At 35.8% G+C, this 18,005-nt stretch overlaps 1 protein-coding gene across 1 annotated transcript in view; it reads left to right on the plus strand.

Annotated features, from left to right (window-relative positions):
- Positions 1-312: 312 nt before the first annotated feature.
- VEGFC (vascular endothelial growth factor C) overlaps positions 313-18,005 on the plus strand; it is a 190,756-nt gene continuing 173,063 nt past the window's right edge. Inside the window, exon 1 of the mRNA XM_074329888.1 lies at positions 313-451. The gene's annotated coding sequence lies outside the window, so the exon portion shown is untranslated. The remainder of the gene's footprint in view (positions 452-18,005) is intronic.

Raw genomic sequence — 18,005 nt, forward strand, 5'->3', positions numbered from 1 at the left:
CTGCTCTCTGGGACTCTGTCCCCACATTCTGGTTTGGTGCCAGTGATGAGCCTGGAACTACTCAGGAAAAGTCTCAGAGCACAGTGAGACCAGCTGTCGCCCACCGGGAGTCCATGGACTCTGGATAGTTTTCCAAGAAACAGTACAATGTGGGCAGAGCTGGCTGCTGGCCGAGAAAGTGCATCCAACATTGGGGGAGTTTTTAAGGGCAGGATCCCAATGAGTCAGCAGGGTGGAGCCCCAGAGCTCATCTGACCAATCAGATTCAGGTTTGGCCATAAACAAGCTCAACACATTAAGATGGTGGCTGCCTGCCTTGCTGCACAGGAGGAGCATTCCACAGGGAAAATGGAGACTGCCCTATAGCACTTGTCTCAAACTACATACCTCAGTCTACTCCCTGTATGCCTCTGATGCCTCCTGAATCATCATCCCTCAGCTGGAACCCAAGGTGAGTGCGTGCAAGTGAGTAAGTTTGTGTGCCATTCATTTAAGAGATCGTTCGGGTTTCTCACAGCTTTCTGTCCCACCTGGATGGTTGGAATCCCCACTGTTTTTCACCATCAGATATTGTGGGGGCTCCTCTTCCTGGCACCAGTACTCTGGGCTGGAGAGCCTGGTGTGGAGGTCTGGGGTCCCTTGCTCCTCTGGGGGATACTTCCACAGCCAAAGTATTTTCAACCATCACATGGAGCTTGGGGACTAATCTGGTTTACGTCTGTGCCCCTCCTACCAATCTTGACATTGCTTCTTCTTTATATCCTTAGTTATAAAACTCTTCAGCCGGACTTCAAATGGTTTTCCAGGTTGATTTTTCTATTATTTAGTTGTAATTTTAATGTGTTCATGGAAAGAAGCAGGCACAATGTTTATCTACTCCACTATTTTAAATGTCCTCCAAATACATTATTTAAATTAAACAAATATAATATGAAAAAACACACTCAACCAGTAAGGAACTAAGTGTATTCTTGGGGTAGTAGGAATTAATTTAGGCAGGATAGTTAATGTTTTCTTAATGAAGCTGAGGTATCACTTAGCAAAAGCAGGATTTTTAAAGGAGAGTAACACAGTTGAGGGTTTTCCCAACCTGACAGCTCTTTTCTTTTGAACCCTAATTGCTTTTGTAATTTAGATCTATTCTGAGTTTGTCACTGAAAGCCAAGAGTACAGATGTGCTGATTTGTTTTATATGTAAAAAGAGAAAAGCCAGGGGATGGGCTGGATCCTATTTCTACATCATTGATCTTTTTAGACATAACAAGAATTTGGGGTCATCATAGTAAACTAATCCTTTTTTTTTCTTTTTTACATTTTGCATAGTTATCCTTTCTCTTAGAATCAGGTCTTACTTCAGGGAGTTGAACTAAATAAAATAATTTGTTTTCATTAGGCATCTTTCATCATGGACAGTATTCATATATGAAAGCATAAAGCATAATACCCTACTCCATATTTAACTCCTGAGGCACAGGACGGTTAAAATTGTCTAAAAGTCATTATGAGATACACTTCAAAAAAGAGATTACAATTCATGGAACCATCAAGCAGGAAATATAATTGTTTCACTTTCTTCTACTGTGTCTTATAAAACTGAAGCATCTGAGTCTTATAAGTAAAGTTGAGACGAGAACCTCATGTCTTCCACTGTGGCTTTCCTTAAATACCTCCAAAAATTTAGGTAAATACATTTTCCACAAATAACCTGAGTAGATCTTGATCCTTTTGGTGAAAACTAAAATAAAAGGGTATACATTTCAGTAATTTAAGATGAAACAAAAGAAAATAAATCTGTATTTCTTCATTTATAGCATGTGTGATTCTTATCTAAGTATATGTTGAATATCAATCTCCTCCTTTCTGATTACATATCTGATTTTTATTTCTTTGTATGTAAGTTTTCAGCAGAGTCTAAAACCTAGATGATACCAAAAAAACAAAAATAAAACAAAACAAACCAACCATTTTTGACAAATGACAGATGAGTATAACCTCATTTGTATTCAGTTCTCCCTGAGTTTTATCTTAAGTCAATTGCCTAAACACATAATAATGGTAAAAGCTTTGATTGAGGAACTATGAGTCAGATAAGATAGTAGGACTTTCCAGTTACTATCTTACTTAGTCCTCCCAACAATCAACCCTATGAGAACATAACTATCATTGCCTAATTTATTAGGTGAGGAAGCCAAAGAACTGAGAAGCAAAAGGACTTCTCCGACTCACACAGTAATATGTAGCAGAGCCAACATTCAAACCCAGGCAGACATTTTCTGAATCCTATGCTTGTTTGAATAGAGAACATTCTTTCAACCATCAAAATAAAATTTATGTTTAATATGTCAGGACCAATTTTGCTACCAACCATCTGATGGCGTCCAGAGTAGATTTTTTTCTAATAAATTCATTAACTTTGTATATAAATTGATTAAATTGTTTAATTACAAAATAATACAAATTAGCTTAAGATGTCATAAATGCTCACAAATTATAAACTAGTTTAAGAGATTTTGGTATCTGGAAGCATAGCCCAGAAATTATAAGCTGCTAAAGGTAGGGATTTTAGCTGTCTCATTCTGACATGCACCTGAAATAGTATTATTATTATTATCAGATTTTGTATATGTGAGCATAATTATAAACAAGAATAAAATCATACAATTATAAATTTCATTTTAGCTAAAGTATATAGCTATTTTTATGAGATGACATTTTCCATTTGCAGTTCAGATGTGTTTGAAGGATAGACATGAAATAGGAGCTGGAGAGGAAATTTATTTAATTAGACACTAAAGATAAACTGTAATGAGGAGTGACAGATTGATTTCCATATCATGAAACTAATCAATCTAAATAACTAATACACAGCTAAACAAATCTAAGCACCCTACCTCAATTCTCCATTATATCCTAAACACAATGCCCCACTTGCAAATGGTGGACATATTGGCTTAAATAAAGTGGTATGATGAAGGTTTACAACTGTCCCCACGTGCTGTCTGGAGTAGCACAGAGCACTGGAGAGTGTGGTGCTCAGTGGCCAGCCCTTCCTACTCTGCCCTAGTCCCAGGACACAAAGCAAGTTCTGAATGTCACGGGAATCACTTCCCTGACTACAGGTGAAGGGAAGTGGAAATAACAATAACCCTGTGTTTATCTTCTCAAGGTGCTGTTGTGAAATTGCCATCTAGCCCTCTCCCATTCTTCAAGTTTAAAAATAATATTTAGTTTTTGCTAAATGTTATAAATCCATATGCAGCAAATGTTGTAACTTTTCTTGTGGTTTTGAGGAAAGGAATACTCAACCTGGAAGAAGTTATTCCAAGTGCAAGGGCTGACTTTTTAACAGACTTGATGTTTGAGTGCCATATATCAACATGATTTCATGTAAGGTTAAGCCTTTGCTAAATGTGCTTTACAGGCATCACATAGGAAACATTGACCTAATAGTGAATTTTATTATGTACTTTCTTGGTTATAGGTGTTTTGGGTGTCTTTTTGTGTGGGGTAAAATTGAATTTATATAAAATCTCTTCCTCTGAATCAGTAAAATAGTTTCTAGTTCATCAGTGATCATCTATTGTGCACCTCGCATGTTCCTGTCACCAGGACAACACTGGACTTGACTCATAATGAACTGATCTAAGAGAGTATAAAGATTGGGAAAATTTTGTCCTCCATTTGAATAAATGCTGAATTAAAATTTACAGCACTTCTTGGAATACACATTTTAATACCAAAGGGATATCCGAAGAAACATCCAAAGGAAAAAGAAACCTATTTTAGGACAGATGATTTGGCTGGACCTGTGAGGGCTAAAGTGCTTAAATGCAAGGCCATATATAGACAGAAGAAAAACAACAATATCTTATTGCATTATCAACCCAAATGGAATATACTGTGCCTTACTTTTGTGTTGATTTTGGCATAAACCACAATACCTTGAATTATTTTGAAAGATGGTAATAGGAGAGTCAGTTGGCAAGAGGTCAAATAAAAGCTGAGGAGGATAAAAAGCAGTAACCAGAACTGTTTCCTTTTGTCTATAAATGTTTTGCTAATCACAGAATGAAGGGCAATTCGCATTGGAAAAGATACTCCCTCTTTGTAAGTGGCAAAAGCTGAAAAAAAATCTAGGGAACACATGAAGTGGTAACACAATTTTACACAGTGAAGTTTAAAAGTGAGAGTGAAAATAAATCCTGCTGGGCAGTTCCTTGTGCAGCTTTGGGACACCTACAGTATGGCATCTGCACAGACTTTGATATCTGCCTTGGGAAAGCCAAACGTTTTTAAGAATGCTTTCCAAGTGAACAGAGAAGCAAGGCTTAAGGAGTTGACTTTGCTGAGACGCTCCAAGCTGAGACTTTGCTCTTTGCTCCATTCGTTGTTATTCAGAGATCTAAATTCAGGATCCAGTGACATTTAGACTTTTCTGAGTGATTCAGATACCATAATATACTAAGAACAAATATACATACTCATACATAGCCGTGACTGACAACATCCCACTCCAAATGTATCATCCTATCATACTTATAACACCTAAAGGAAACTACCAATCACTTCCAAAACTCCAGTCTGACAGACCTCTCAAGTGACCTGCCATTGTGAGACTTTGACCTGCTGGCCAGTGGTATAGTTGCCTTAAAATAATCCTTACCAATTTAAGAAGCATTACTAGTCCCCAAAGAAATGTTCAATTGTCTGTCAAAGTATAAGAAAAACAAGAACAATTATATTAGGCTTTATTAAAACAATATTTATACAATGTAATGAATATCTTTTAATTTGAAATTACCATTCCATTTCTTTTCTTTGTAAAAAAACCCAGCTCATCATTTAAAAAGTAATGGTAAAAAAAACTAGTTTTTTTTAAAAATTGGTTTGTATTTTATGTCTTCATTTGATAAATTCAGATGCCTTAATTGATAATCTTTTGACAATTCTGATTTTATTTCTATAGTGGTTAGGTCCATAAAAATAAAAAGCCTAAGAATTATTTTAAATGATAGATCTGGTGGTAAGAATTTCCTTCCAACTTTCCAAATTAAGCATAGGCAATAGTATACAAAGAAGAATGAACCTTCGAGTTGCATATATATGTGCAGGAAAGTTTTGAAAAGTAACCATTATGTGGATTAAAATAGATGACATTTTCCTTATAAAAAATTGGTAAAAAAGAAAAAAGATATAACACTGGTTGTTGAAGTGGGTGGGTGTAAAGATCAGGCATTCTCACACCCCACTGACAGCAATGGAAATGGATACAAATATATTAGGTTGGAGCAAAAGTAATTGCGTTTTTTGCAATTTTTAACCGTTTAAACAGCAATTAATTTTGCACCAACCTAATACTAGACTCCTATTGGTTAATGACTATCAAAAGACATAGTTGTGCATTACTTCCACACATTTTTACATGTAGGAATTTACTTCAAAAAATAGTTATGTATATATTCAATGATTGAGCTACTAGGAAGCTCCTGTCAGAAGTGCTGATATCATTAAAAAAATTAGAAAATACCCCCGTTTACAAGAATATAAAACTGGTTTAAAACATTATGTAGTTCCTAAAAGGGTATATTATATAGCATTAATATGGTGCAGACAGTGTGATAATTTTGAAAGTTCTTTACAATGTATTGTTAAGTGAAAAAACAAACAAACAAAAAACAGATCCAAAACACTGTGTAGTATGACTTATGAATAGATATGGAAAGAGGAACCTGAAAGTGTATATAATAAAATTAACAGCTAGGTAATGAGATTAAAAGCCCCTCAACTTTTTGTGAGTGTTACAGGTTGAATGGTGTCCCCTGAAAAAGACATGCTGATGTCTTAACTGCAAGCACCTCAGAACATGACCTTATTTGGAAACAGGGTCATCCTTACAGGTATAATTAGTTAAGATGTAGTTAAGATGATATCATACTGGAGTTGAGTGGGCTCTTAGTTCATCCAGTATGGCTGGTGTCTTTATACGAAGCTGATGTGAGGTCAGAGACACAAAGTAAAAACAACATGAAATAATAGACAGAGATTAGAGCGATGCAGCTGCAAGCCAAGGAACATGAAGTATCAGCAGCCACCACCAGAAGCTCGGAAGAGGCAGGAAGGATTCACCCCATCTCAGAGCATTGTGGCTCTGTTGACACCTTGATTTTGGACTTCCAACCTCCAGAATTGTGAGAAGGTTCTTGTTGTTTTAAGCCACCACTTGTGGTACTTTGTTATGGCTGTCCTGGGAAAGTAATACAATGGGCAATACACTCAGAAAAGTACAAAACACATAAATTCACAGCTCAATGCATAAGTGAAAAGTAGAGTACATGCAAGGTTGGACAATGAAGTTCATGGACTCATCCTAGAAAAAGTGTTACATACCTCATTGCTGAATATCACTATGGTCACCTTCGAAGTACTCCCCATGGGAAGCTATGCATCTACGCCAGTGCCTAGTCCACCCTTCAAAGCAATTTTGGAACTCTTTTTCTGGAATGGCCATCAGAGCTGTCGTTTTATTACCCTTGATGTCCTGAATGTCATCAAGATGTCTTCCTTTCAATATTTCCTTTATCTTCAGATAAAGAAAGAAGTCATCGGAGGCCAGATCAGGTGAGTAGGGAGGGTGTTCCAATAGTTAGTGGTTTACTGGCTAAAAACTCCCTCACAGACAGTGCCGTGTGAGCTGGTGCATTGTCGTGATGCAAGAGCTATGAATTGTTGACAAAAAGTTCAGGTCATTTTCATCTAACTTTTTCATGCAGCCTTTTCAGCTCTTCCAAATAGTAAACTTGGTTAACTGTTTGTCCAGTTGGTACGAATTCATAATGAATAATCCCTCTGATATCAAAAAGGTTAGCAACATCTTTGCAACAAGTTCGCAAACTTAATTGTCAGACCTCTAGTGTATGACTACAGTAGAAATTCCCCAGTAGATTCTTCCCAATCCTCACCTCTTACCTCTTTCCCAGAGGTAATAACTGTCATGATTTCTAATACTCTAGTTTATTCTGTGGAAGAACATGTTTATAAATGAAACCAGATAGTATGCATTCTTGTCTGTGTGGCTTCTTTCACCCACTACTATGTCTCTAAAATTCAACCACACATATACCATAATTTATGCATCCGTTTATCCTTGGATAAATGGATATTTGGTGTTTTTTGTTGTTTAATGCTGTTGTAAATAACACTGCTATCAACGTGCTCATGCATATCTTTTGTTCACAAGCACACCCATTTCTGTTGGTTATTTAACACAGAATATGCATGTTTATAACATTTGTAGACAATTACAAACAACTTTCTAAAATATTTGTATCAGTTTTCACACCTACCAGCAGTGAGTGAGAATTCTTATACTTGATACTGCTAAGTGTTTTTGAATTTGTATCATTCTTGAGGGAGTGTAGTAGTATCTTCCTATATTTTAATTTTCACTTTCCCAATCACTAATCAATACTTTTTCATGGGTTTACTAGCCATTTGAATATCTACATCGTGAGTACTCGGTGGTAAAACTATACTGGACAACAGTTTGCCAGAATAAGTAATTTGACAATAATAAGAAATATATTAAATATAATGGTTATTAGAAAATAGTATCATTGGTTACACATATTAGTAAATAGTTTTAGTAGTATTTACTGAAATTAATAACATTTATTATTATGTAGAGAAAAAATAAACATTTAAAAATGGGGTGAGACTCATACTTCCTCATTCCTCTGTAAAAGTTTTAGGAAACACATTGCTCCAAGCTGTAGAAGGCCCCATTGAAAATGGTTTCAAATCAGGATGTTTATTGCCTAATATAATAACAATTTCAGAACAGCATGGTTCCAGTGCTCATTAATTCAGTGTTCAGTGAACATTACTGAGACCACCTTTCCAGTGTTTCAGCTCTACCTTTAAATACCTCGGCAGGGTGATGGGAGTAGTTCTCTGTGGGTACAGACAGGAAAGAAGTCTACACATTTATGGGGAAAAGGTTGGTATATTACCACTGATTTTTTTTCTCATGATTGATAAGCTCATTGATTTGTTTTCTGATGATATACTTTCCATAGTTGAGAAACAAGGCCAATGTCCTGGACTAAATTTCGCACATATGATATATTAAATGTGGGGGGAAATACTCTAAATAATAGGCATCTTGAATTAGTGCCCAGTTTAATGAAAATTCCAAGTTTAAATTCCAGATGCAACACGAAGCAAGTGTTTCTCAAACCCAAGTGGGTTGTTATACAAATCTTAATCCAAAGATTATGCTTAAAATATTATTTAACACTTTAATGTATGACAATGATTAATGCTATAGTCACACAGGGATAATCTTATTTCAAACTATAAGTATTCCTTGAAATGAGAGTTCAGTTCAATATGAGAAAAATCCAAGATGACAGGGAAAAAAAGCTTATTAAAATATCTTTGGTGAAATATATAAAAACACATTTTTCACTAGCATTTAACATTTCTTTATAAAATGAAAAATAAATAAAACCTTTCCTTGTAAAGATTTTTGTGCTAGAATTGCATAATTTAGGATTCCCCTGGCTCATGAATGTTGAAATAACTATCACCTATACCAAAATTCTAAACCCACACTTGGCAGCCTCTGCAGACACACACACACAAACAAACAAACAGAAAATAAGTGAAGACCTGTACCCTCTCCCCCTCTCTCCTCCCCACACGTGGTCTCACTCCCTCAGAGGGACACTGTCACTTCTCCCTGGAGAGTAACTTGGCAGCTCTACCTACCCTCTTTCTTTAAGTTAGCTCAGAAGATTCTTCATTCTCCTGATTTCGCCTGTCGCATTCCTTGTATCTACTATTCCTCTCTTTGGATATTTCACTCAACTCCCATCTCACTAGGAACATTTTTCCTCTCCCTTATGATTCTTGGATCTTACATGGGCTTCAGATCTCCCAGATTCCCTACTTACAGAAAGAAGAAAGTATGGAAACTCTGATAGAACTAATAGCACTTCAGAACCAGTACTGAAGAGAGAACTTTCCATGTCTTTCACTCTTGCCTTAGATGCTTTTTTTTCTTTTTTTCTTTTTTGGTCCCCCCAAAATAGGAAGGAAACGGAGGTTGTTGTATCATTACCCTAGTTCTACTACTCAGTCACAATGAAGATGTGTTCAGTCAGCTGGAGGTTAAGACTGATTGTCAGTTAACATATCATTTGGGGCCCAGAAAGGATGCACTCTGAACTAAATGGAGCTTGCTTCACATTCTTTCTATCTAGAACATTAATCGTGTGGTAAAAAAAAAAATAGCATTAAACCCATGAGAAGGAAAATTGGTGATTTCATATTTAGGGAAGAAAAGTGTTTGAGCACTAGGCTAAATAGTCCACATCCACCAGGATATCTGATGTACCAAACTCAACAGGCCAAAACTATCATTACTTCTCTTTTACAGAGGAAGAAGCAGGAAGCTGTAGAGGGTGTTTGCTTAACTAATGAAGTTACTTGAATAGTTGAATTAGGATTCAAGTTACCTTCTGCCTTCAGGGTCTGCCTCTAATGGTTTTTTAAGACTCAGGTCAAAAGCATAAGAGGAAGTTCATATTACCATACATCTACATATTTAACAAATCAAACTAATCACATTTTAAATAAAATACCTCATATACTCTTACCTTTACAAATAATGCTTCATAAAACCCTAGAAAGTGAGGTTCTAATTTAGATCTCTTACTCCTTAGTGTTCTCAGAAACAAACCCCACCATTTCTCAGTTCTGCCTCTGTCCTCCATCACAAGAGGGCATCACAGCTGTCACATCCATGCTGGTCCACACACATCACAAACAATCATCCTTGGCCACCTCAGGGCTGGAAGGAGATTATTTCAGTGGTGTGACCTATGAAGGAAGGACAGACTTGGCAAATAAGCCAATCTAGGTTCTGGAAGCAGGCTCAGAGCTGTTAGCATAGAACATTTTGGGTCCAGGCATCTGGGCTATGGTCTAATAAAGGGAGGAGTTGGCTCTTTCCTCTCCAGCTGTGGCCACCTTGCCCAAAGGGAGCATCTTAGCCCACTGGGAGCATCTAAGAGGACATGAGGGGGCCCTCTAAAGCAGTGTTTCTCAAACTTTAACTGCCTTTGGGTCATAATGGCCTAGACACAGAGCAGGGAACCCTGTTACTGGGGTGTGAGGGCGGTGATTGCTGTCAGATTCTAATGGCTACACTTACAGCTCCGTTGCGACCCTGCTGCCCAAGAACGTTCAGAAGAAAAATAATACAGAAAAGATAAACTCATTAGGGCTATATAAGCAGTCAGGAAAAATAATGCATATAGAAAAGTTTCCTGGGAAGAAGCTCAAGTAATGAGGTCAATTTAAGTGATTTTATTTCTTTCTGCAAAACCATCCATGCCCAGTTTTTTCTCTGTAGAATACATTATTTTATTGCCTTTTGCAAATCATTATTTATTGGCTCTAAATGACACAGAGTGAGTGGAAATCCTACTAAAAATACTTCGCAATTTGGCTCTAAGGAATCGTGGAGAAAAGCGTGGCTTTCCACCTGGGTTCTGGCTCCAGCTCTACTGCCAACAAGCCACCCTGGGTAAGTCACTTAACTTCCCACGCCTGATTTTCCTTGTCTAGGAGCACAAGGAAAAGTAAAGGCCCTGCAGACCTAGAAACAGGAGGTATGGATAAAATGTGAAAATAGATATGAAATATGTAATTTGGAAATCAGACAGTTGATTTATCTGGAAATATATGTATGTGTAAGATGATAAAATTTACTGTTAATGTGAAGAAAAACATTTTATCTTCATTTTAACTTTTGAATACTGTAAATGTTATGTAATGGTTTATTGCATTATTTATAAAATATTTATAGTATTTTGGAAGTAGGGTGAAAAAGGAGTACTTTTAGAAAATCATATTTTCTTGTGGAAATATCCATGTTAGTTTCTGCCTTGCATAATTTTCACTAAAGCTAAGACATTAAAGAACTCATTAAAGTTACAAGAGACAAGTTCACAATTGAATTACATGCAACTTTTAAATATAATTCAACATAGCTTTTTAAAAAAATCTCTACCATTCAATAGTTACATACATACATGTGTGAAAGAACTGTAAATAACTTATCATATAAAGGCCCAGGCATATAGTTTTAAGAGTCACCATCCAGGGGTATCCTATATTAAGAATTTGATTATATATTTTTCTAATTGAAAGGCAGAATGGAAAATCTTCCCTTTTATATAGTTAATCATTAATCTGATAGTTTCTTATGTCTGCTTAAAAACTTTATACTTAGGATATCACATTTTATTATTCCCTTCAAATTAAAGTTTCCAAAAAAGAACAATAAGCAGCTAGGAACCTAAATAGTTACTCCAAATATTCACCTTATTTATAAGTTTCTCGTGTATATCAATATAGCTTTCTTCACTATTACCTGAGATTTATTATATATATTAACATCATATTCATCAGGTAATAATGGCAATATGTCCCATGTAAATAAAATTCATATAAAACTAATTTCTTCACAATAAAACAGTAAATGATTTCATAGGGAAATATTTATCCTTGATTCATTGAGTCATGAGTACATAAATAGGCCCTTTATGAATATATCAAATCCTCGGTTTTGCTGTCCCATTTTCACTAGGGCTTTAGAATCTTGCCCAAGGACATCCATGCATGACAGTGCTGTTTGAGACTGTGACCACTAGCCACATACAGTTATTCAGCACTTTTTGTGGGTAGGGCAAGTGAAGAACTGAATTTTTCACTGTGTTTAATTTCAATTAATTTAAAATTAATTTAAAAATTGATAATTCAGTTGTTAGAAAACTGTTAAATGTGTGTGGAATAATTTCAGTATATGAGTCTACTTTTTCAAGTTTTATATAGTCTAAATAGAGATCAAGTATTTCAGTGAAAATTTAACATCTGATTGAAGTTAAATTTACACTGGATTCAAAGACTCAATACCAACACAGTTGTAAAATATTTCATTAATGATTCTTAATATTTATTACATATTGAAAAGACAATATTTTGGATCTATTAGATTAAGTAAAATATATTATTAAAAGTAATTTCACTTATTTCTTTTTATTGAATTTATTATGACTACCAGAATACTTAAAAGTACATGTGTGACTCACATAGTGTTTATACTGGATAGCACTGGTATGGAATATGGCTGACCTTAGAGTAAAATCTAGTCTGTCTGTCTCCCAAGTTGGTTATTTCCATCAAGACTAGGCTGATTATCAGTGTATGATTCATTTGTATTAATCATCTTTCGGGTTAAATGGGAACACTGAATATAGGTACATTGTAGGATGAACCAAGAACATTATTTTAATGTACATTTTCAGTCTATGCTATTTTTGATGACACTCATGTTTTTAAGTTATATTAAGTAGTCCAAAATTGTTTGATTTGGTGGGTCTTAGGTCTATTTCATTTTTTTTTTTTTTTTTTAAGATTTTATTGGGGAAGGGGAACAGGACTTTATTGGGGAACAGTGTGTACTTCCAGGCCTTTTTTCCAAGTCAAGTTGTTGTCCTTTCAATCTTAGTTGTGGAGGGTGCTGTTCAGCTTCAAGTTGTTGTCCTTTCAGTCTTAGTTTTGGAGGGTGCAGCTCAGCTCCAGGTCCAGTTGCCATTGCTAATTGCAGGGGGCACAGCCCACCATCTCTTGCGGGAGGCGAAACCGGCAACCTTGTGGTTGAGAGGATGCGCTCCAACCAACCGAGCCATCCAGGAGCTCAGCGGGAGCTCAGCTCAAGGTGCCGTGTTCAATCTTAGTTGCAGGGGGCGCTGCCCACCATCCCTTGTGGGACTCGAGGAATTGAACTGGCAACCTTGTGGTTGAGAGCCCACTGGCCCATGTGGGAATCGAACTGGCAGCCTTTGGAGTTAGGAGCATGGAGCTCTAACAGCCTGAGCCACCGGGCCAGCCCAAGATCTATTTCATTTTAAAAATTATTTTTTTTTCTCGAATTTTCCCCATTGTTCTCAGCACGGGGAAATTTTCTCCCTTTTCTAGCCCCACTATAGATTTCCCTAGCAGGTTGTTCTTCTCTAATCTACTTATACACCTTTGGTGTTAATTTTCTGTGGGCCAGGAAGTCAACTAAAGGAGTCCTTTAGCATCAAGTATAAACTATCATCCATTTAGCTCTTGTTAAGCACGTACTAGTAGTCAGACTTTGTCCAAAAGATTGTCAGAGAAAAGCAGAGATATAATATAATGGCCTTTCAATCAATATTTCAGTTGCTTAGATAACTTTTATTATTATTTTTTTCTTTTTCTGCTTAACTTCCATTTCTGGCATTGTTCTTGATATTCCATTCAGCTAAATAAGTGAATATAGGTGTTATCATTTCCATTTTAAATGTGATTTTGTCTCAAAAGTTAGTGCCCATAATTAATTCTACAGCTGCTACCATCAACTAAAAATAGAAAAAGGAATCAGACCAACAAAAATTCTGTAATATAGCATATTAAATCAAGAGTGAAAATACTCCATCTGCCAAATCATTTATTTCTGAATGAAAGTCCATTAGAGAACATTCATAAAGACTTTCAATAGCTCAGCAGTATAAGTGACTTCGAAACACTAGCCAGTAGACTGATTTTTGTTTATTGTATACTTCCATTTTCTAATAAGACTGTTGGTCACATTTCAAAATGAATAAACATTAAATTATACAGTGTACTCGAAGATCCTCTTAAAATGTCTATTAATAGTTTTTCTCACCTTGGTATTAATATCAAGGTTAAGACACATTAAGTTTATTGACTACTTTTGTGCTTTAAATATTTTAGTTTAGGTTCTTTGAATTATATTTCTTTGTTTATTTTCATGTCAGAATATCATGACTCATGACAGTCAAGAAAAAGAATTGCCACAGATAATTTTATTTATGGAGTTATGAGTTTTAAAAACTTTTGAGTAGATTACAAAGAAATCAAGATAAAATACAATATTAAATTTTAATAAAACTTATCTAAATCAACTTTTAAAAATTTTACAGAACTTCCCAAGATGTAGTCAAATTTATTGCTTGAAAAACAATAGACTGTTAAAGTGGTTAATCTAACAAAAGAAAAATGAAAACACAGTAGGTCCCCAAAGATAGCATTTAAAGACTATCTGCTAGAACAGCTGGGATATTATTACGAAATTTAATAAACAGCAAGCTCAGTAGCTCGTCTATTTCACGTTGCTTTGAGAAATATTAGTTTCAGTGCTCTCGTCACTGTGATAGAATAGAGATTTGTGAAACTGGGAGTGTTCTCTTAAAGTAATGTAAAGTCAGACATAAATGTCTTCCAAAAGAGGAAAATGGGGTAATATAAGAACTTAGTTTCCAAAGGAACAAATATTTGGAGGTGTGCTTAATACCTATTATTTTTAATGTAATTCTAAAAACACTGGCAAGAAAAATCTGTGGCAGAATACCCCCTTGAGTGCAAAGCACAGAATAGCTGCTTGTCTTAATACAGGGTGGACCAATTGTGCAGAGGCCCAGACGTTCATTTTTGTCCTATTCACTTTTTGATCTTTCTGCCAGGACATAAACTCCATTCTACCCCAAGCTGCCACGCCAATGTGCACATCGTTCAGAGGAGACAAGCAAGATTTGTCAGACCTTGAAGCGTTTTGTATAGTTTATGATAATTAAAAACAACATTCTACCATATTTCCTGAGGTTGCTTTCCAAAATCAACTGAAGGAAATCTTAAGTCCTTTTTTCAAAAAGAAAAAAATAGAAACTGAAATGGTAACCCACAGAATGAGAGCTGACATGGTGCCTAGCAGCCCATGGAATCAAACAGTTTGCTCCTCTAATAACACTAACCATGCTTCTTTCAGAATGGTTCTGTTGTTGAAATTCAGAAAGAACTGAATTCTTATTCTTTTTGTTCCCTTATCCCCAAAGTCTTCTGAATATAAATTTGACCGTTTAAAGTTACCAGTGGCCTATACTTGGAAGAAATGTGGAATTGTTTTAAAAGTTGTATGTTTAAAGTGGCTTACAAACCATAGTTTAGGGTTTATGGTTTTCTTTTAGAATGTAAAGAAAGCTATGTATCCCTCTCCACTGAAAAATGTCCTTAGTACAAAATATTGTTTACAATTTCAGTGAATTTATGGATACATTGAAATGGACTTCCCAAGCCAATGGTAGTAGATTTCAGGCTGAAAAACTCGTTAAGTTCTATTACTTTCATAAGTAAACATCATTAGTTCTCTAAATAACTCACTTATTTATTTTATTTTATTTTAAATTAAATTACTGGGTGACAATAGTAAAACTACATAGGTTTCATATGTACAATTCTCTAATATATCATGTATTTATTTTTAATTGTATCATTAATAGGTATTTGAGCGGGTTTTTTGAAAATCCTGTTAAGCATAAATTGATTGAAGGCAGTAAATCCTTCATTTATTAATATGAATTTAAGGATGAGTCATTTTGATTATTAATCTGGAAGTTGAAGAAGCAGAGACCAAGTGGATCACACCCAGGCATTCACCATACCTATGCCAAAATAGAAATAAGCTACATCAATAAGCAAGTCGAGAGATAAGGAAATAATGTCAATATATATTGTCCCTCATCTTTCTAACTTCTAGATATTGAAGTGTCCCATGATACATTGTTCACACTTCCCCTCTTATCCATCTGTATTTAGGCCCTAAATAATTGTGTCCAGTATCAATTTTAAATACCACCTGGAAATCTGGCACCTCATAAATTCTAATCTGCAGTCCTTATCTTTTTTCTGAATTCCAGATTTATCTAAGTATCTACTAGACTTCTCCATTTAAATGTCTGTCATACACCTCATGATGGAAACCCAAATTCTATTCTCTCTCTCAAAACCTGTTCTTCCCAAGGTATTCCCCATCTCGGTAAAAATGCATTTCTAGTTGCTAAAGCCAAGAGCCTTGGTGTCTCACTACACCTCTCCAGGAAAAACCTATAGGCTTCATCTACAAAATACTTACGAACTCTGACCAGTTGTCCCCGCTACAGCAATAGCAAGCTGGTGCAAATGACCATAACCACTCACCCAGACTGTGGCAGGGCAAACCTCTCCCCTGACCTGCTGCTCAACCCTGGCCCCTGCTTCTTCACATAGTAGCCAGGGCAATGCTTCTAATCTTAAAAAGTTTGTTTTGTAGCTCAAAATGCTTCATTGGTTTAATGTAAAATCAAAAGGCATTGCAATGACTTACTCTGCTCTTAATGTTGGTTTTGCCTAGATGCCTCTTTCCCCAGATATTTGCATGACTTACTCCCCCTTTCCTTCAGGTCTTAGATAAAATATAACCTCATGAGCAAATCTTTTCTCATGGCCCTATATGAAATAATAATAGTCTGTCTCACCCTTGTACGCTTTATCTTGTCTACCTTGCTTTAATTTTAATCCTTATTTAATACTATATAACTTTGTATATGTCTGTTTACTGTCTGAGTCCCCCCCAAAAAAAAAAAAAAAAACAATAAAAAAAAGGATACAAATGGAAAGAGAGCAGAGATTTGGAATTGATTTTGTTTTGTTGGCTGCTTTATCTCCAATGCTTAGGACAGTACCTAATGCCTGGGGGATTCTTAATAAATAGCTGTTTAATGATGGAGTGACTTTGGGTTTAGTGTGCAGAACATAATTTAGGCTAGTGAAAACATAAAAAATGGGTTAGGAAGTTTTCACGCTCATACAGGTGATAGATAATAGCATCTTGGATGAGTGTGGCAGCAGGAAAAATGGGATAATTGCCCATATTTAAGATGTACATTTAAAGTAGAGCCAAATGCATTTTCTGGTAGATTAGATTTAGAAGTAGAAGGAAGATAAAGCATCTCAGCTGATTCCCAGATTTATGACTAGAGTAAGTGTGTGGATGTAGATGCCATAAATTGAGAATGGTAATAACAGAGGAAGAATAGGCTTTCAGGAATTGGGGGGAGTACAGTCCTGTTTTGGATATTTCAGATGTCTATTAGACATCAAAGTGGAAATGTCAAGTATGCATTTTGATGTTCCAGCCTAATTCTAGGGAGCACGAAGGGCTGGAGATATTATTGTGTGTAAATCCACATACATGAATTCTAAAACCACGGGACTTGAGATGTTTGAAGGACTGAGTGTATCTAGAGAAAGAGGACCAAGAACAATCCTATGACAATAACATATTTATAGATAGTGCAGTGGAGGAAAAGGCAGCCGAAGAGTCAAAGAAAGAGGCGCCAGTGCGGTAGGAGGTGTTTTCACAAAAGCTAAGAGAAAAACAATTGTCTCAAGCAGATGTAACTGTGTTAAACAGAGAGAGAAAATTCATCAGTAGATTTGGTCATGGGAAGATGAGATCATAATTGTCTGATAGCTTCCATTTTCCCCCTAAAATATGAAGAGTGATCATTGCTAAGAGCTGAGGGTGAATAGATGCAATCGGGGCTGATACACAAGGTTTGTTTCTTATTGCAGGAAATGAGAAAGAAATTTACTAGCAAAATATAAAACTTCATATCCCTTCAAGGTCTAAAATTCAATACATTTATCTCATATCCAAGTAATTCAATAAACACTGAATCATATAAAAGATGAGTGAAGGCACAGATAATTTTTAGGGCAGTGAAAATAGTCTGTATGATATATTGATGAATACATGTCATTATACATTTGTCCAAACCTCTAGAATGTACAACACCAAGAGTGAACCCTAAGGTAAATTAGGGACTTTGGGTGACTATGGTGTGTCGGTGTAGATCCATCTTTGGTAAAAAATGCACCACTCTGGTGAATGATGTGACTAGTGAGGGAGGAGACCATGCCTGTATAGGGGAAGGAGGTACATGGCAAATCTCTGTACCTTCCTCTCAATTTGTTATAAACCTAAAACTACCACACCCACCCACCCCAAAAAAAAGGTCTCTAAAAGATTAACAAGGGAGGTAACACTTTGAGGTGACTATGGAAACTTTATG

The sequence above is a fragment of the Rhinolophus sinicus genome, linkage group LG04 (assembly GCF_036562045.2).
Source record: "Rhinolophus sinicus isolate RSC01 linkage group LG04, ASM3656204v1, whole genome shotgun sequence".
NCBI classification, from domain to species: domain Eukaryota; kingdom Metazoa; phylum Chordata; class Mammalia; order Chiroptera; family Rhinolophidae; genus Rhinolophus; species Rhinolophus sinicus.